Source organism: Cynocephalus volans, chromosome 14 (genome assembly GCF_027409185.1).
Source record: "Cynocephalus volans isolate mCynVol1 chromosome 14, mCynVol1.pri, whole genome shotgun sequence".
NCBI lineage: Eukaryota > Metazoa > Chordata > Mammalia > Dermoptera > Cynocephalidae > Cynocephalus > Cynocephalus volans.
The window spans coordinates 77,186,514-77,203,120 of record NC_084473.1 but is presented as its reverse complement, the minus strand read 5'-3'; positions in this window follow the sequence as shown (position 1 = coordinate 77,203,120).

Sequence of the window (16,607 nt, the reverse complement as noted above, 5' to 3'; positions counted from 1 at the left end):
CTACATTTTTAAGGTAGGGATTTACATAGTATTCATGACTTAGGTAGCTACAAAGTTTTCTTCCATTGGGGATTAAGTACGTATGTATTGGTCTACATTGTGTTTTTGATGATTGTGTGTGAGCATGCATGTGTAGTATGGTTTTGTTTCTGTTATTGTTGTTTTACCTAAATGATTTCAATGAAACTTAAATTCTCCACTTGTTTTGGTCAAGCCAAAAGAGACTAAGTCAAATGGTGTTCTATTTTCTTTTCTTTCTTTCTTTCTTTTTTTCTTTTTTTTTGTCTTCCTTACTACTCTATCTTAAGGGCTGGCAATATTGAATCTTCCTTTTTTCACATAGGGTCTGAGTTTGAAAAAGAAAAAAAAAAATTACCTGTTGACTGATACTAAGGCAGGAACTGACTTACAAATGGAAACAGACAAGTTCAGAGACCCACATTGTCATGAGAAACCAATAAAAGTGCTGCTAATGATCAGGCATTGCTGCTAGCAGGATCCCTGCACTGAACAAATCCAACTTCAAAGGATGCTTTAAGGGCCAAATTAAATAAAAATCCAGTGAAGGATACCAAAGTAGCAGTGTCTTGATCAAAATAAACACAGCATATTCTCTGCCAAGAGCATTATTTCCATTTCTGACACTTTGGGTTTTTAGAGGTAGGCTTTTTACAGTGCTTGAGAAAGTTCACACCTGGAATAAACCATTTTTATGGTTTGCACTCTATCTTCAAAGAAAGGAAGTGATGCTCTTGCAGTGTCAAAGCTTGGATAATTGCCATCTATCATGTGGATGCTAGGCATCAATCACAGCCTTGATTGTGACTGCTGCACCAGTGATTAAATGTTAGAGGCATTCTCCTACATGAGACAAATGTTATTAGTGTATAGAGTATCTGGGAAGATAAAAACCTGTAGAGGGGGAGGATCAAAGAGTAGAAGGATAGACTTTGATACTTTATAAAATTTGAATAAGTAGGTGGGATTTTTTGTTTCTCAATTCAAAAAGTAAAAAGATAGAAAAATGAACATCCTAACGTGGTAAATAATACAGAAAGATCTCCCTTTTTCAGCAAAGAAGGGCTGGAAAGAGGGAATGGAAAATTAACACTCTAACCCATCTTCCAAGTGGGTATTCCGTCCTGACTTTCCTATTTCTGTCAAAGGAACTCCTTAATGTCCTTTCTCCCCCACTCTCCACACGAAGGGACCAAGTTCTATTGCTAATACTTTGACAATATTATTATCATATGAATTTGATGTGACAATTTCAATCACATCCTAATTTAATAGTATGCTGCTTCAGTGCAGGAAATATCTTGGATCGAAATTTTCTTAAACTGTATAATATGTTCCATATGTAGAACAGAATTGTCAATAAATGATTGGTACCTCCTTGTACTAACATTCTCTTTGCCCTCCACCCACCATCCCTCCAAAATAACAGGGTCAGGTTAATAGTCCCCAAAGCAGCTTTGTGTCACTAACTACCCCATAAGTCTCAGTAGTTTCTTGGTACCCTTAGTAGTTACCACTAACATTTCGAGAGTCTTTGATCACTCTGAAAATATGAGCAAAACCATGAATTTGCTCACTAAAGAAAAAAGTCACCAATATCAGCTTTCAACATCTTCATTACTACCAAAGCTGCCATCTTCACTGACATCATCATCATCACCACCATCAGTATCAGTATTAACAGGGGGCTACTATGTGCCATGGATGTTGACACGTTTAGTGCTACAACACTTAGTAAGGCAAACATTCCCTATTTTACAAATGCAAAAACCAAGAGCCTTCCGAAAAATTGGAAGTGTGGATTTTCATGGTACACCTAAACATCTCCCCCACAGCCTCTGATTTCCTGCATCCAACTAACTCCCCAGCACCAGGTTCCCACAGGGCTTTGTTAGACTGTGCTGTCACCATTGAATCCTGAACAGTCCTCTCATTAGCACACTATAATTTAATTTTCTCTCTACCTGTCTATCATCACATGACTATAAACTTTTTTAGAACCAGTCAAAAGTCTTTTGCTAGCAGTTTGAGTAGTGTTTGGTACAAATGTGGCATTCAATAAATATTTATTGAATGAATTAGTGGTGCTAAGTTTAGAAATCACAGAACACTTCTTTTTTCCTTTTGTGAGTTATAGTTGTTCCCCCTTAACTGCAGGAAATATGTTCCAAGACCCCCAGTAGATGCCTGAAACCTCAGATAATGTCAAACCCTATATATACTATGTTTTTCCCTACACATACAAACCAATAAGAAAGCTTAATTTATAAATTGGACACAGTGAAAAGTTAACAACAATAACAATAAAATATAACAATGATAATAATAAAAGTCCTATGAATGTGCACTGTCTCTCTCTCAAAACATCTTCCAGACAGTGGTTGGCGGTGGGTAACTGAAACCACAGTCTACTGTACTTAAAGGGACATGAAAAGAGAAAAAGCTCTCAAATTGAAAAAAAATAAAATCACAAATTGTGAAATATCAAGTATCAGGAGAATTTGTGGGAGGAAGAAGAAGCAGAGGCTGGCAAACTATGGCCTGTGTACTAAATCTGGCCTGCCAACTGTTTTTGTAAATAAAACTTTATTTAAATGTAACTGTGCTTATTTATGTATCGTCTGTGGTTGCTCATGCACAACAACAGAGTTGAATAGTTGTGATCTGGTCATCTATTCATATGGCTAACAAACCTGAAATTATTTACTACCTGGCCCTTTACAGAAAAAGTTTGCCAACTCCTGCCTTAGATCATGCAAATTGCTTTCACATATTTTTGTCTTATATGACGTATTAAAATTCCTGAATTGCCTTTTGAGGTAACTATAGAATATAATTGTTTGAAGAAGCTGTGTGTAAAAATTTTTGCTAGAACACATGAGGTTATAAATAAATATTACAGGAAGACAAAAGTTTTGGGGTACTGTTAATAAATTGAGAGATAATGTATTCTCCAATATGAAAAATTGATTCAAACTAAAAGAATCATAATGTCTTGTTAAATCTCCCATGGTTTGAGAATAAATGTTAATATGGCGATGGACAATCTGTGTCCCTCACTCCCATGTATGTTCATGCCAGGGGACCCTTGGTTTGTTCTTCCTACATATAGACAGTCCATTCTTTCTTGTATCACATAGAACTGCAAATATTACCCTTTTACCCTCTCTCTATTTGACACTGCGACATGAACATATGGCAGGATTCAGGTACATTTTCTTTTCAGTAGTCATTTCCCCCCTTTTTGTCCATTTGTGGGACAAAGCTGAGCCTCCTGTGCATCTTCTCCATGCACCATCAATACTGGATTGATTTGCAACATTAAGAGTTCTTAAATATCAAACAAACTAGTGAGGTCAGTGCTGGACCTCACATTTCCCCATAATCTATCACATAAACCCAAATTTTAGTGTCTCTTTCCACAAGCACCCCAGATAATTAGTTTAAGATTATTATCTTTGCCATTGCAATCTCAGCTCTTGGAACTCCTGAAATAACTCCACTGTAAAAGAGGAGATGTGATCTGCCCCACCTTCTTGCTAGGGCTCTTGCAATAGGCATTTGAAAAAGATGCATATCAAACGCATAATAATACTATATATTTTCTATGGGCTCCTAAATGTGTGTAAATTTGAAGAAAACACATTACTCATTATAAACTCACATTAATGGGTACCTCTGGGGAAGAAAGGAGCTAACATGAAGCAGATCAGGAATAGAAGGAGAGGAGCTGGCGCTTTATCTGTAATGGCCTGAGAATTTTTTGAAGGAAGAATTTGTATGTGGCTTGTGTCGTTGACAATTATTTATGCTTCATCTCCAAGGAATTCTCATGAACCATAAACAACATATGATAAAAGTTTAATTAGGTGCATAGGAAGTTCAACAAGCTTACCTTCCCTCTGCCACCAAATCCCAAACTTTGGGCTGCTGTTCACCCCACTTTCCATGACAGATAAGGTTGTGTACGGTGGGAGGAATTAGGGTGTCTCCTGGAGCTTTCTTCATCTCTGAACTCTGTCACATGATCCTGAGCTCATTACTCTTTCTAGTAGTTGGGGTCTCAAAGTTCGTCCATAAGCAAGACCCACAGTTGATTCTGCCACTTCTGGGTTTAATGCAACATGTACCGATAAATTTTAGTTCTTTGGGTAAGGGAAGTATAGAATAAACCTTTTTTCCCTCTGACACCATTTCTCTGATGACAAGCTCTTAATCACCTATGATGCTGTGCCTTTGTAGGTTTTCTCTCTCCCCATCACTATGCAGACCCCTTTATGAGACATTCTGCTATAATAACATCATGTCCCCGGCTATGACAGAGCCTTCAGAGTGGACATCTTGGGATCCTACAGCATATTCCTCCAGCTTTTATCTGACTTAATCCACAGTTGTGGTGGACCATTTCATATGAGTGCAGACTGACTTCTTGCTTACAAATCTTCCCTCAAGTGTGTGTCATGCATCTATCTTCTTTCTCTCTGGGATCTTCCCCAATTCCTCTGGAACCCTCTCAGCTCAGCCCAGATGTGTAAGGCAACTAATATCTCTGGGGATTGTGGGTAACTGTTGCAGCCTGCTGTTCTTCTGGTGAACAATTTTAAAAGGAAAACTAAATTTTTTTCTGATTGAAAGGAATGTCGACATTATAGTCACTAAAGTAATAAATGGGTGAGAGGGACAGAGCACGCCAATATTTTTGAGCTGCTCAGTGGTGGCTGTCCTCCATCGGTCAATCTGATGGTAGGACATGCTTCTAGGAAAATGGGATTCCTAAAGTCAATGAGGATGATGAAATTCCAGAAAGGCACAGGTTGAGTGGGAGCACTTAACCACCAGAGGCAAAGTGAGTGCAATTAATCTACTCTGATGAGCAGCTGGAATGGTAAACAGGAAGCCCCAACTACAGGGATCTTTGGCAGTGCCTAATAAACAAGGTGTTGCTAGAGACAGGATAGATGGGCAGCATCAAAGTATTGACTGTCAACCAAGGTATGGTTTGACATATATTCAATAAGATTAAGAAATGGTGAGCAGGAGACTAAGGTCAGCACTGTAATGGAAAGTCATAACCCTTTATCCAGTTGATAAACAGAGCAAGTTCTCAGTCCCAGGAGCAGGGTTCACGTGAGGAGGAACCCTAACTCAAGTATAATGTACACGATAAATATTCCCCAATTTGTCCCCAAAGGACTTGTTTCCACTTACTAGATAAATTATACAGTAGGGTACAGAAATATGTAAGAGCTATTGAGCTGACACTTATACCCAGGTCATCATCTTCCTACCCTCATTCCTAACTGGATAGAGTAAATATTTATAAAGAAAAGGAAAAACACAGAGTCCTGGCTTAAGTCATTGCTAATCCTGTGCCCAGTGGGTCTTTAAAATACTATGTGGTTATTTTCCCTGGTCATTTGATGCATGATTGGGATAGATATTTTTAGTAACTGGCAGAAACCGTGATCACATTGGTTGTGGGATATGGGTCATTAAAGTAGAAAGGGTCAAGTGAAAACCCTGAAATTGCTCCTCCATCAATGATAATAATTCAGAAACAACACCACATCCCAAGTAGAATTGGAGAGCTCAGCATCACCTTCCAAGTGTTAAAAGATTCAGGGAAAGTAATATATATTCTATCTTTGTTCAGTTAATGAATACATTCCCTGAAACAAACCGAGCTAGAGGTTTCAACTTTACTAAATACAATTACTAGAGTCTCAGATACTTGGTGTGAGTCTATGAATCTGGACATAAAATTATTTTCAATCACCATGAATAAAGAAAATCAAAGGCAATTTGCATTTATTTGGAAATAAGGGCAGTACATATTTACTCTTTTATATTAGGGTTATATTTAATGTCTTAATTTCTGAGAAAATATAGCCTAAAGAGACCTTAGTTGTCTTGACATCCACAGGATGTAATCCTTGTCCACTATATTAATTATCTTATGACCTGGTTAATGAGAAATGACAATATTCTGGATGCCATAATAAAACACATGAGCATCAGAAATGGTAAGATAAGCTCTACAAATATTCAGAAGATGGCCTTATTGGCAAGTGTTTGTGAGACTGATGGTCTGAGCATTCCAGATCTGCTCTTAGTGTATTCTTTGCCACTGAAAAAGATGCACAGTGCTTAGTAGGTATCTTGGAATTTTGAAGGCAATGTATATTGTGTTTAAAGTAATGTCAGGCCCAGTTATTTGGTGACTCCAAAGACTGCCACTTTCAAGCATGATCCATCAGAGGGCTCCACAACATGTCAAGGCATGGCACAAATTTCTCTGCCACTATCAAATACAATGGAATTAGAAAATTTATGGAAAATGCAAAGGCTTGATAGAGTCTTTGGCAAGCTCAAAATTGAACAATTCCAGTAAATATCCCTAATATTCTAGAGCAAGCCCATGCCTTCTGTAGTAGAAAACAACTTACCATTTGAAAAGCTGTTTCTAGCATCCTACTGGGCTATTATAGGGACTGACAGATTCAGCAGAACTGCCCACCACAAAATGAATATTGTCAGATCCACTAAGTTTAGGGTCAGCAGGATGTAGCAGCAATCCAACGTATGATGAAAATAATTCAGTTGGAATTAGGCATGAGCAGAACTGGGAGTACAAGAAAGGTACATTAAAAGGTGGCCCATATATTCATACCACCTACATCTGCTGGTCTATACTGCAGTTTAAATCCAGCATTGATTTTTTTGGTCTACATAATCTAGCCAATGCTGAGAGAGGGGTGTTGAAGTCCCCAAGTATTATTGTATTGGAGGGGTCTATCTCTCCCTTTAGATCCAATAATGTTTGCTTTATTTGTCTGGGTGATCTGATGTTGGGTGCATATATATATTTGCAATTGTCATATCCTCTTGTTGAGTTGATCCCTTTATCATTATATAAAGCCCAACATTGTCTCTTTTTATAATTTTTCATTTAAAGTTTATTTTACTCAATATAAGTACAGCTGTTCCTGCTCATTTTTGGTTTCCATTTCCATGGAATGTCTTTTTCCCTCTTATAGTCTTATATATTTTCCAGCTAATAGTCTGTGTAAGTATTTAAAAGTGAAGTGAGTTTCTTGTAGGCAAAATACAATTGGATCTTGTATTTTAATCCATTCAGCCAGGCTTTTTTTTAAACAGGGGGATTTAATTCATTTACATTCAAGGTCATGATTGGAAGGTGTTGCCTTACTCCTGATATTTTGCTAAATGTTGGATGGTTATTTCATATATTCTTTGTTCCTTTCTTTCTATGTTATTGTTTGTCTTTTCTATTTGGTGATTTTTTGAAGTGACAAGATATAATTTCTATCTCTTTTCATTTGCTTATTTACTTTACCAGTGAGTTTTATTCTTTTGCATGTTATCATGGTGATAGTTATTATCATTTTGCTTCCAGATGTAGGACTCCTTTATGATTTCTTGTAATGCAGGTTTTTGGCAATAAATTCCTGCAGTTTTTGTTTGTCTGAGAAGGACACTATTTCTCTTTCATTTCTGAAAAATAGTTTTACTGTTTACAGTATTTTTGGCTGGCAGTTTTTTCTTTCAGCACTTTGAATATATCATCCCACTCTCTCCTGGCCTGTAAGGTTTTTTTTCTGAGAAATCTGCTGTTAGTCTGATCAAGATTCCCTTATAGACGGAGTGATGCTTTTCTCTTGCTGTTTTTAGAATTCTCTTTGTCTTTGACTTTTGACAATTTGACTACATTTTTTCTCAGAGAGAACCATTTGCAGTTAAATCTGTTTGGGGATCTTTGAGGCCCTTGGGTCGGGAAGTCCATATCTCTCCTAATACTTGGGAAGTTTTCAGCTATTATTTTGTCAAATATTTTTTGATGCCTTTTACCCTTCTCTTCCCCTTCTGTAATACCCATAATACAGGTGTTTGTATACTTAGAGTTGTCACATAGATCTTGTAGGTTTTCTCTATTTTTTCTTTCTTTCTTTTTTTTTTTGTCTAAGTTATTTTAAAAAAACTGTCTTCAGGTTCAGAAACTCTTCTGCTTGATCTAGCCTATTTCTTAAGCTCTTAATTGCATTTTTTATTTCACTAATGAATTCTTCAGTTTCACGATTTCTGCTTGTCTCTTTATATCTGTCTCTTAGTTGAATTTCTCCTTCAGATCATGTATTTGTTTTTCCTGATTTTGTTGTATTGCCTCTGTATTCTCTTGCATCTCACTGAGTTTTTATGAGATTACTATTTGGAATTTCTTTTCAGGCATTTAATATAATTTCTTTTCTTTGGGGTATGATATTGGAGAATTATTGTATTCCTCTGGAGGTGTCATGTTTCTTTGCTTTTTCATGTTTTTTTGTATGCTTAGGCATCTGGTGGAATGATTGCTTCTAATTTCCTGGATTAGCTTTTGAAAGGAGAGACACTTTCCTGTAGATGTGTTCTATAGTATTAATCAGGTATGGTGTTTTAGATTTGGTTCTGAGTGCAGTCACATAGTCTCTGAGTGATTTCTTTGACTGTATTCAACATCAGATGTGTCTGTGAGTGCCCCCAAGGCCTACATGCTAGGGTGCTCAAGAGCTCCTTGCTGGAGTCGGTGAGACTGTGTGGGGTTGCTGGGACTGTAGGGATCTATTCGGAGATGTGTTGTGCTAAATTTTCCTTCAGCTGAAGTGAGTGAAGGAAAATCACTGGGGTCACCACCAGGATTTCAGGTTTCCAGGATTGGTGCTGTGGCAATTGGCTGTTCCTCTGATAAGGTGAGCTAGGCCACCAGGGTAATGGGTGGTATTGTGGTCCCTGAGAGAAGCACTGGGAACTCTGAAGTTCTTCAGCTGAAGTGGCTCACTCTGGAGGGATGTCTCTGGGGTTGTGGCCAGGACCTCAGACTCCCAGTACGAGTGTTAGAGCATTCTATGGCTCCTCAGCTACATTAGGTGACATGATGTGGGGTCACTGGGGTCATGGGCAAGATCCTAGGCCCCTGTGAGAAGTGTTGGGATGTTCTGTAACTCTTCAGCTGGAATAGGTAGTGCTCCTCAGCTGGAGTGGATTGCTGAGGCCACAGCCAGAACCTTGGACTTCAAGAGAGACACTGAGGCACAATATCTCCTCAGCTGAAGTGGGAGACTCTTGCTGGGGTGCTGGGGCTACCACCAGAATTTTGGACTGTGGAGAGAGAGAAACTGAGGTGCTCTGCAGTTCCTCATCTAGAGTGAGGAATCTGGGTGAGGTTTCTGGGGCCATGGGCAGTACCTTATTCCCCCCTGGAGAAAGAGTGGAGTGCTCTGAAGCTCCTTGGCTAGAGTGTGTGACTCTGAGTAATGCTAATGGAGCCATGAGGAGGACCTTATTCCCCCTAGAGAGATGCTGGAGATCTCTGCAGCTCTTCATCTGGTGTGGGCCTCTCTGAGTGAGGTAACTGTGGTCATGGGCAAAACCCTGAATCCCCAAGAGTGTTGCTGGGGTGCTATATGGCTCATTCCCAGTGAATTTACCAGGGCCATGGGCAGGACCCTGCACCCCCATGAGAGATGCTGGGTTGCTCTGAAGCTCCTTAGTTGGGGTTGGTGGCTCTGGAAGGGTTTGCTGGAACTACAGACAGGAATGTGTGACCCCAGAAGATGCATACAGGCACTCCACTGAAGAGTGCAGGGCTACTGGTGGTGGCAAAAGGCCCCAATGAGTCATCTCTCAGGCTCTGGAAAATGCAGCTCTGGTTTCCTGTGCCAGGTGGCCTCCACACTGTGTGTACCCAGGAGTTCAGGGTGTAGCATGAGTTTAGGTGCCAGAGTCATGGTGCAGTGAAGGGGCTTTAGGGATATAGAGATATAAGGGCTATTGAGCCCTGGGGAAAAATGAACTCTGGTGTTGCTGGTGTTGGCTCTGATCCCAAAGTAGTGACATGCTGCAGCAGCCTGGTGCCCAGGGAATGGGAGAGCACAGCATGAATTTCCTCTCTGCAATTATACAGTCATGTGGGCTCCAAGCAGCTTCCTATTCTGGACTCATTGCCTGTAAAGACTGCATGGCTCTCTTCTAGTTTGGATTGCAGACATCAGCAGGAGCAAGAAGCATCAGGACTTTTGTTGGTGTTGTTTACCTTTTCCCCACAGCAAGAAGTCTTTTCTGGCTCCAAGCCAATCTTGGTTGGGCACTTCACTTGTCTTTCTTGCTGCCATCTTGAGTTTCTGAGCCTCTGGGGGTATTCTTCACTATTTTGTTGAATTCCTGTGTTTTCTCCTAGTCCTTCTATTCAATGTGTGATTTTTGTTTTTTTCCAGTTTTGGACTTTTTTTCTGAGGTCAGAACTGAGTGCCTCTAGTTAGCCATCTTGGTCTGCTTCTCCTGTTTCCATCCTTCTGCTTTCTGTCTCTATGAATCTGGATACTCTAGCTACCACATATATATAAGTAGAATCATATAGTATTTGTCTTTTTGTGACTGGCTTATTTTACTTAGCACAATTTCCTCCAGGTTTATTCATGCTGTACCATTTCAGATTTCATTTCTTTTTAAGGCTGTATAATATTTCATTGCAAGCATATATGACATTTTGTTTCTTCATTCTTTATCAATCTACACTTAGATTGTTTCCAACTTTTGGCTGTTGTAAATAATACTGCTATAAGAAAAAAATAATACTGCTATAAATATGCATGGAAAAATATGTCTTTGAGACTGTACTTTCAATTCTTTTGTGTATATGCCCAGAAGTGGAATTGCTGGATTAAACGGTAATTCTATGTTTACTTTTTGAGAAACTGTTATACTGTCATACTGTTTTCCACAGCAGCTGCACCATTTTACATTCTCACCAACGTTTGTAGTTTTCTGTTTTGCTTTTTTGGTTTTATTGTGTTTTGCTTTTATAGTAGCCATCCTAATGCACCTGAAGTGACATCTGACATCTTATTGTGGTTTTGATTTATGTTTTCTAATGTTTAGTGATGCTTAACATCTTTTTATGTGTTTATTGCCTGTTTGCATATCCTCTTCGAATAAATGTCTATTCAAGTTCTTTGCCCATTTTATAATTGTTTTGTTTTTTTGTTGTTGAGTTCTAGGTATTCCTTATATATTTGGGATATTGATTATTTATCAGATAATATGATTCACAAATATTTTCTCCCCTTTTGTGGGTTGACTTTATGTATATACACACACTATGTTATATGCTGCATAATGAAGTTTTGATAAATGATGGACCACATATATGATGGTAGTTCCATAAGATTATAATAGCTATACCAGTAGCCTGTATAGTAGGCTATACCATCAAGGTTTGTGTACGTACACTCTTACACAACAAACAAAACAAGTTAATACAACAAAATCATGTAACAATGCATTTCTCCCAACATGTCCCCATCATTAAGAAACAGATGACTGTATCTTCTGTATATTAATCTTCTATCAGATATTGATTCACAAATATTTTCTCCCATACCCTGTGTTGCCTTTTTACTCTATTAATTGTGTTCTTTGATGCACAATTTAAAAAATTTTGACATAGGCCTATTTATCAAAGTTTCTTTTGTTGTCTGTGCTTTTGGTGTCATATCCAAGAATCATTACCAAATTGAATGTTGTGAGGCTTTTGTTTTCTCCTAAGGCTTTTATAATTTTAGGGATTACAATTACGTCTGATCCATTTTGAGTTAATTTTTGTAGATGGTGTTAAGTAAGGGTCCAAATTCATAGTTTTTTCAGGACTGTTTGAAAAGACTGTTTTTTCCCCATTGAGTTCTGGCACCCTTGTTAAAAATCATTTGATCATATGTATGAGGATTTGTTTCTGGGCTCTCTATTCTATTCCATCAATCAATATGTCTGTCTTTATGTCAATATTATACTGTTTTGATTACTGTAGCTTTGTAGTAAGTTTTGAAATCAGGAAGTATGAGGTCTTGAACTTTGCTCTTTTAAAAATTATTTTGGTTATTTGGGTGTCATAAGATTTCATACACAATTTAGGAAGTATCTTTTTACTTTAGAAAAAAACACTGTTGATACTTCGGTAGGTAGGAATTGTTCTGAATCTGTAGAACACTTTGGGTAGTATTGGCATCATATTAGCATTGTCTTCTAATCCATGATCATGTGATGTCTTTTCATTTATTTGTGTTTAATATTTCAGCAACATATTTCACGGGCAGTAAAGAACAACATGTTTTCTGCTATTGTCGGGTGGCTTTTCTGAATATGTCTGTTAGGTTTAATTGGTGTATAGTGTTTTTCAAGTCCTCTATTTCCTTATTGTTCTTCAATCTGGTTGTTCTAGTATTGAAGATGCAGTATTGAAGTCTCCTACTTTTATTGTAGAATTGTCTATTTCTTCCTTTAATACTGTCAATACTTGATTCATATATTTATCTCTGACATTTGGTGCATATACGTTTATAAATATTATATCTTGGTGCATTGACCCTTTTATTATTAGATAGTGTCCTTCTTCATCTCATTATAGTTTTGACCTAAAGTCTATTTTGTCTAATGTTAGTATAGCTACCCCTTTTTCCTTTGGGTCGCTATTTTCAGGAATATCTTTTCCATCCCTTTGCTTTAAATCTTTTGCATTTCTTTAGATCTAAAGTGAATCTCCTGTAAATAGTATATACTTGGGCATTTGAAAATACTGCCACCCTTGCCAGTTTTTGAACTAGCTTGTGCAGAAGATCTTCACTAATCAGTCAAGTGAGAAGACTTATGGTCTCTTCAGGCCATTTGTAAACATTCATGTTCCCTGGGCTTCTATATGTCCTTTCTCTCCCAAGTTTCACATATACAAAACTACTTTTAAATGTCTTCTTTTCCCCAAGAGTCTCACCCATGCTTTTTGTTAGGGCCTTAACTGTTCTATTACATTTCTCTGTCCATAATCTCTTGCCTCTAGGAGCCCATAGGTCTGAAGTTCCTTGGTTTTTGTTTTTTAATTATTTTAATTGTATATATTTGTGGGATATAGTGTGTTGTTTTAATACATGCAGATATTATACAATGGTTCACTTAGGGTAGATAGCATTTCCATCACCTAAATATTTATCTTGTGTGTGTGTGTGTGTGTGTGTGTGTGTGTGTGTGTGTGGTCATTACAGTGAAGATCCTCTTTTTTAGCTATTTAGAAATACACAATATAATTATTCCTAGTCAGCCTAGAGCACTAGAAATTATTCATTCTATCTACCTGTAACTCTGTACCTGTTAATCTACCTCTTCTCCTCCCCTCCACACTTCCTTTGAATCTTTAACTTCAAGCTTTAAATGATTTAAATGCTTCAGTGCCTACTTCTGCTTTGTGGCTTCCAACCTGATATTCAAACTATACCACCACGTCCATCAGCTCTCTGAGTTAAGTGAAACAAACTGTTCCCCTAGGTTGCCACCAGACAGGGTAGAACATTGCAAACAAGTTCTATTCTTTTCTTCCATTTTAAGGAAGAAACAAGGAATTGAGTGGTTTTCCTAATGACCATGCTATGCCAGGGAAGGAGTAGGGCATATGTGAGAAAAAGTGCCCTGAAATTCTCTACCACACTGAGTGTGGCTTTTTCTTTGTTGGGCGTACTTTGGTTGCTGCAAATCCTTAACTGTTTCTAAAGTTCCCATTAAGGTGCTGTGGTCAATATTTTACTGTTTACTTTGTGTTTCCATGAGGGAACAAGGACCTGGAGCTTCCAAGTCCACTACCTTTCTAATGTCACTCCTCTGTTCTAGTATTTTTTTTTTTATATTAACAGCCTTCTATAGTTAATTTAGTCCCTCTCACCTCTAAAAGATGCCACAATCTTCAAGTAAAGAGTAAACACTGCTATCTCTGATTTAGTTAGTATGTCATGACAGAGCAATAGAAATCAAATGACTTATGACCTATTACCAGCAATTTTAGGAAATAGATTAAACCAAATTTCAATATTTTTGAATGATTTTTTATTTTTATTTTTTTGCTTAGGTATTCTGCTGTACATGTTATTTTATAGATCTTTATACCTCAAGTGTCGAAAAGGTGCCCTACATGTAAATCATGCTCAGAAATGGATGACCATCATGCTGACACTTGCAGCCTATTTCTCTATGGGCTAAACCACCAGCAATTGGTTACAGAGTCAACTTCTAAAATTAAAATCAATTTCATATTCTTCAACAGTTAATGAAGAAAAACTGTAGATCTTCTGTAGATAACCTATGTTTTCCTGAATATTTGGGGCTTTAGAAGAATATAAAGATTTTGTCTTTTGAATCATCGATCCTAGAACATTGGAACAAAAGAAATTGAGATTTCTTTGGTTTCCTGCCATCAGGAATAGCCATCCTTCTGCATTAAAAAATTCTACTTCTTTAGAAAACACCCCAATAACTCCATTTACTTGGGATCAGTTATCCAGTGTGTATCTTCTCAAACACACCATTCTTTTTTTTTTTCTTCTTGACCAGTAAGGGGACCACAGCCCTCAGCACGGTGTGGTTTGCACCACGCTCAGCCAGTGAGCGCACCAGCCATCCCCACATAGGATCCGAACTCGCAGCCTCAGTGCCACCAGCGCTGCACTCTCCTGAGGGAGCCACAGGGCCGGCCCTCAAACACACCATTCTATCCCATCTTAATATATTGCTTTTTTAGATATTCTTCAGTTTTCTGACTCTCTAATCTCCCTGAAGAAATTATATACTTTAATCATTATCTTGTCCTATGTCTACTAATTCAAGAAGCCACTGTAATTCATTCTTACATTTCTGTCACATATGCCCCTTCAAACTAACATCAACCCCTTTCAGCCCTTACCTCCCCACCCATTATCAGTTTCATCTTATGGAAGCACTTCTTTGTCTGAGTCATCATGCCATTTAGAAACTCCACATTACCTACTGCATGACGGTCACATTACTTCATGACCTCCATAGCTTAGCCTCATATTACATCTTCGCATTTATTTCTTACTAGTCCCCTTCATGAATCCTGTGTCCCTTGTAACTGCATTTGTTTTCAGACCTTAAAGATGCTGTTCTTTTTTCCTTGAATGCTTACCCCAGTCATCCCTCATACCAAATTTATTCATTTATGCCTTTCATTCATCCAGAATACATTATTTGCTAATTTCCAAATCCTACTTCTTCCATTAATCCTTACCCAAATATTTTAGTCTTCAGTAGGTTCTGAATTCCTAGGTTCCACACAGTAGTTATTTCTCTACCTTATTCACTTGGCACTTTGTGCATGATTTCTCAGCATGTTTACTTATCTCTTTTCTGCCTACGAAATATGTTTCCAGATATACTGTATATTTCTCGAGGACAGGAAATTCACTGCCTTTTTTATTGCTGTAGTGTTCCTGGCAAAGTGTTTATATTTAATTATCTTTCTGGATAGTTATTGTTCCCCTCGATCACAAAAGCAGTGGTAGAAAAGATAGCGATTTCAGTGTAGTGTTTATTAAGTAAGCACTGAAATCAAGGACTAAGCAAATCAAGGACTGATTTCCAGAAAACACACGCATAAACATTGTTCATAAGCATGTATTAAAACATTTAACTAAAATGTTCTGGGTCAAAGTCAAGGGCATTCCCCACATGCTTCTGATGCCTGTTGGCTACTTTTCAGGACTTGCCAAGAAGCTTTCAAATTTTAAGTTTCTTGGCTGGTCTACAGAATACTTACTTCCTTTGACCCATTAAATAATAGAATAATGTATGAACCCAGACAGTTAATTGTGCTAATTATGTTTCCTTTGGGGACTTATGAATAGCACTGTGTTGACTCTTTGCACAGGACCATCATTAGGTTGATATATTTTACTTTCCTGACTTTAACCCCTTATTATCTCTGTGGAAAATGGGAAGTGAAGAAAGGATCTCTCCAGTTTTTAGAGTCTATCAAGGAGAAAAAAAGCAGAATGAGTGGATATTTCAGGGCATAGCTTCGCAGAAAGGTATTTTTATTGCTGTTTGGGAGAAGTTCAAGTTTCTCAGAACTGAAAATATGCTGCTAAAAACATATTGCCTTTGTTCGCAGATCAGTGAGCAAAAGTGGCATTCAAGTTGCTACTGTGTCATACTCATGTTCTAACAGGGAGAGTCTCCCATGAGTTTAGTGAATGGTGTGCTCAGCCTAGGAGCTGGCTCAAAGAAGGCATTCCTTAAATGTTTGTGAATGTCAGTAGTACCCCTTTTAGTATTTATGCAAATTAAGGGGGAAGGCTACTTATCAGGGATCTAATGATTGTCCTTGAAAATCAGTCTACAGCTTTTATGGTAGCACCTCCATTAATAGAAAATTCTCAGTCTTGATGGTGGTTGCAGTGGTGTGAGCAGAACCATTTCTAAATAAGATTTTGGACTAAGCTTTCTCTTCTTCCACAACTCCCTCATCTCTTCCTTCTCTTTGGGACCTTCCACCTAAGCTAACATGAGTCAAGGTACAGGGAAAGTGAAGGAAAATGGTCAGGGCCCCTCAGATGTTCAGAATCTTGCCAAGCATTTGGTGTAAATATGCACGTGTGCCCGGGTGTTCCTTGGTTATTGTCTAATGTAATTGCGCATGTGCACCCAGGTGTCCTGGGTTATGGACTTAAATATAAAGGCCAAGAAGCTCTGATCCACATGCCCCA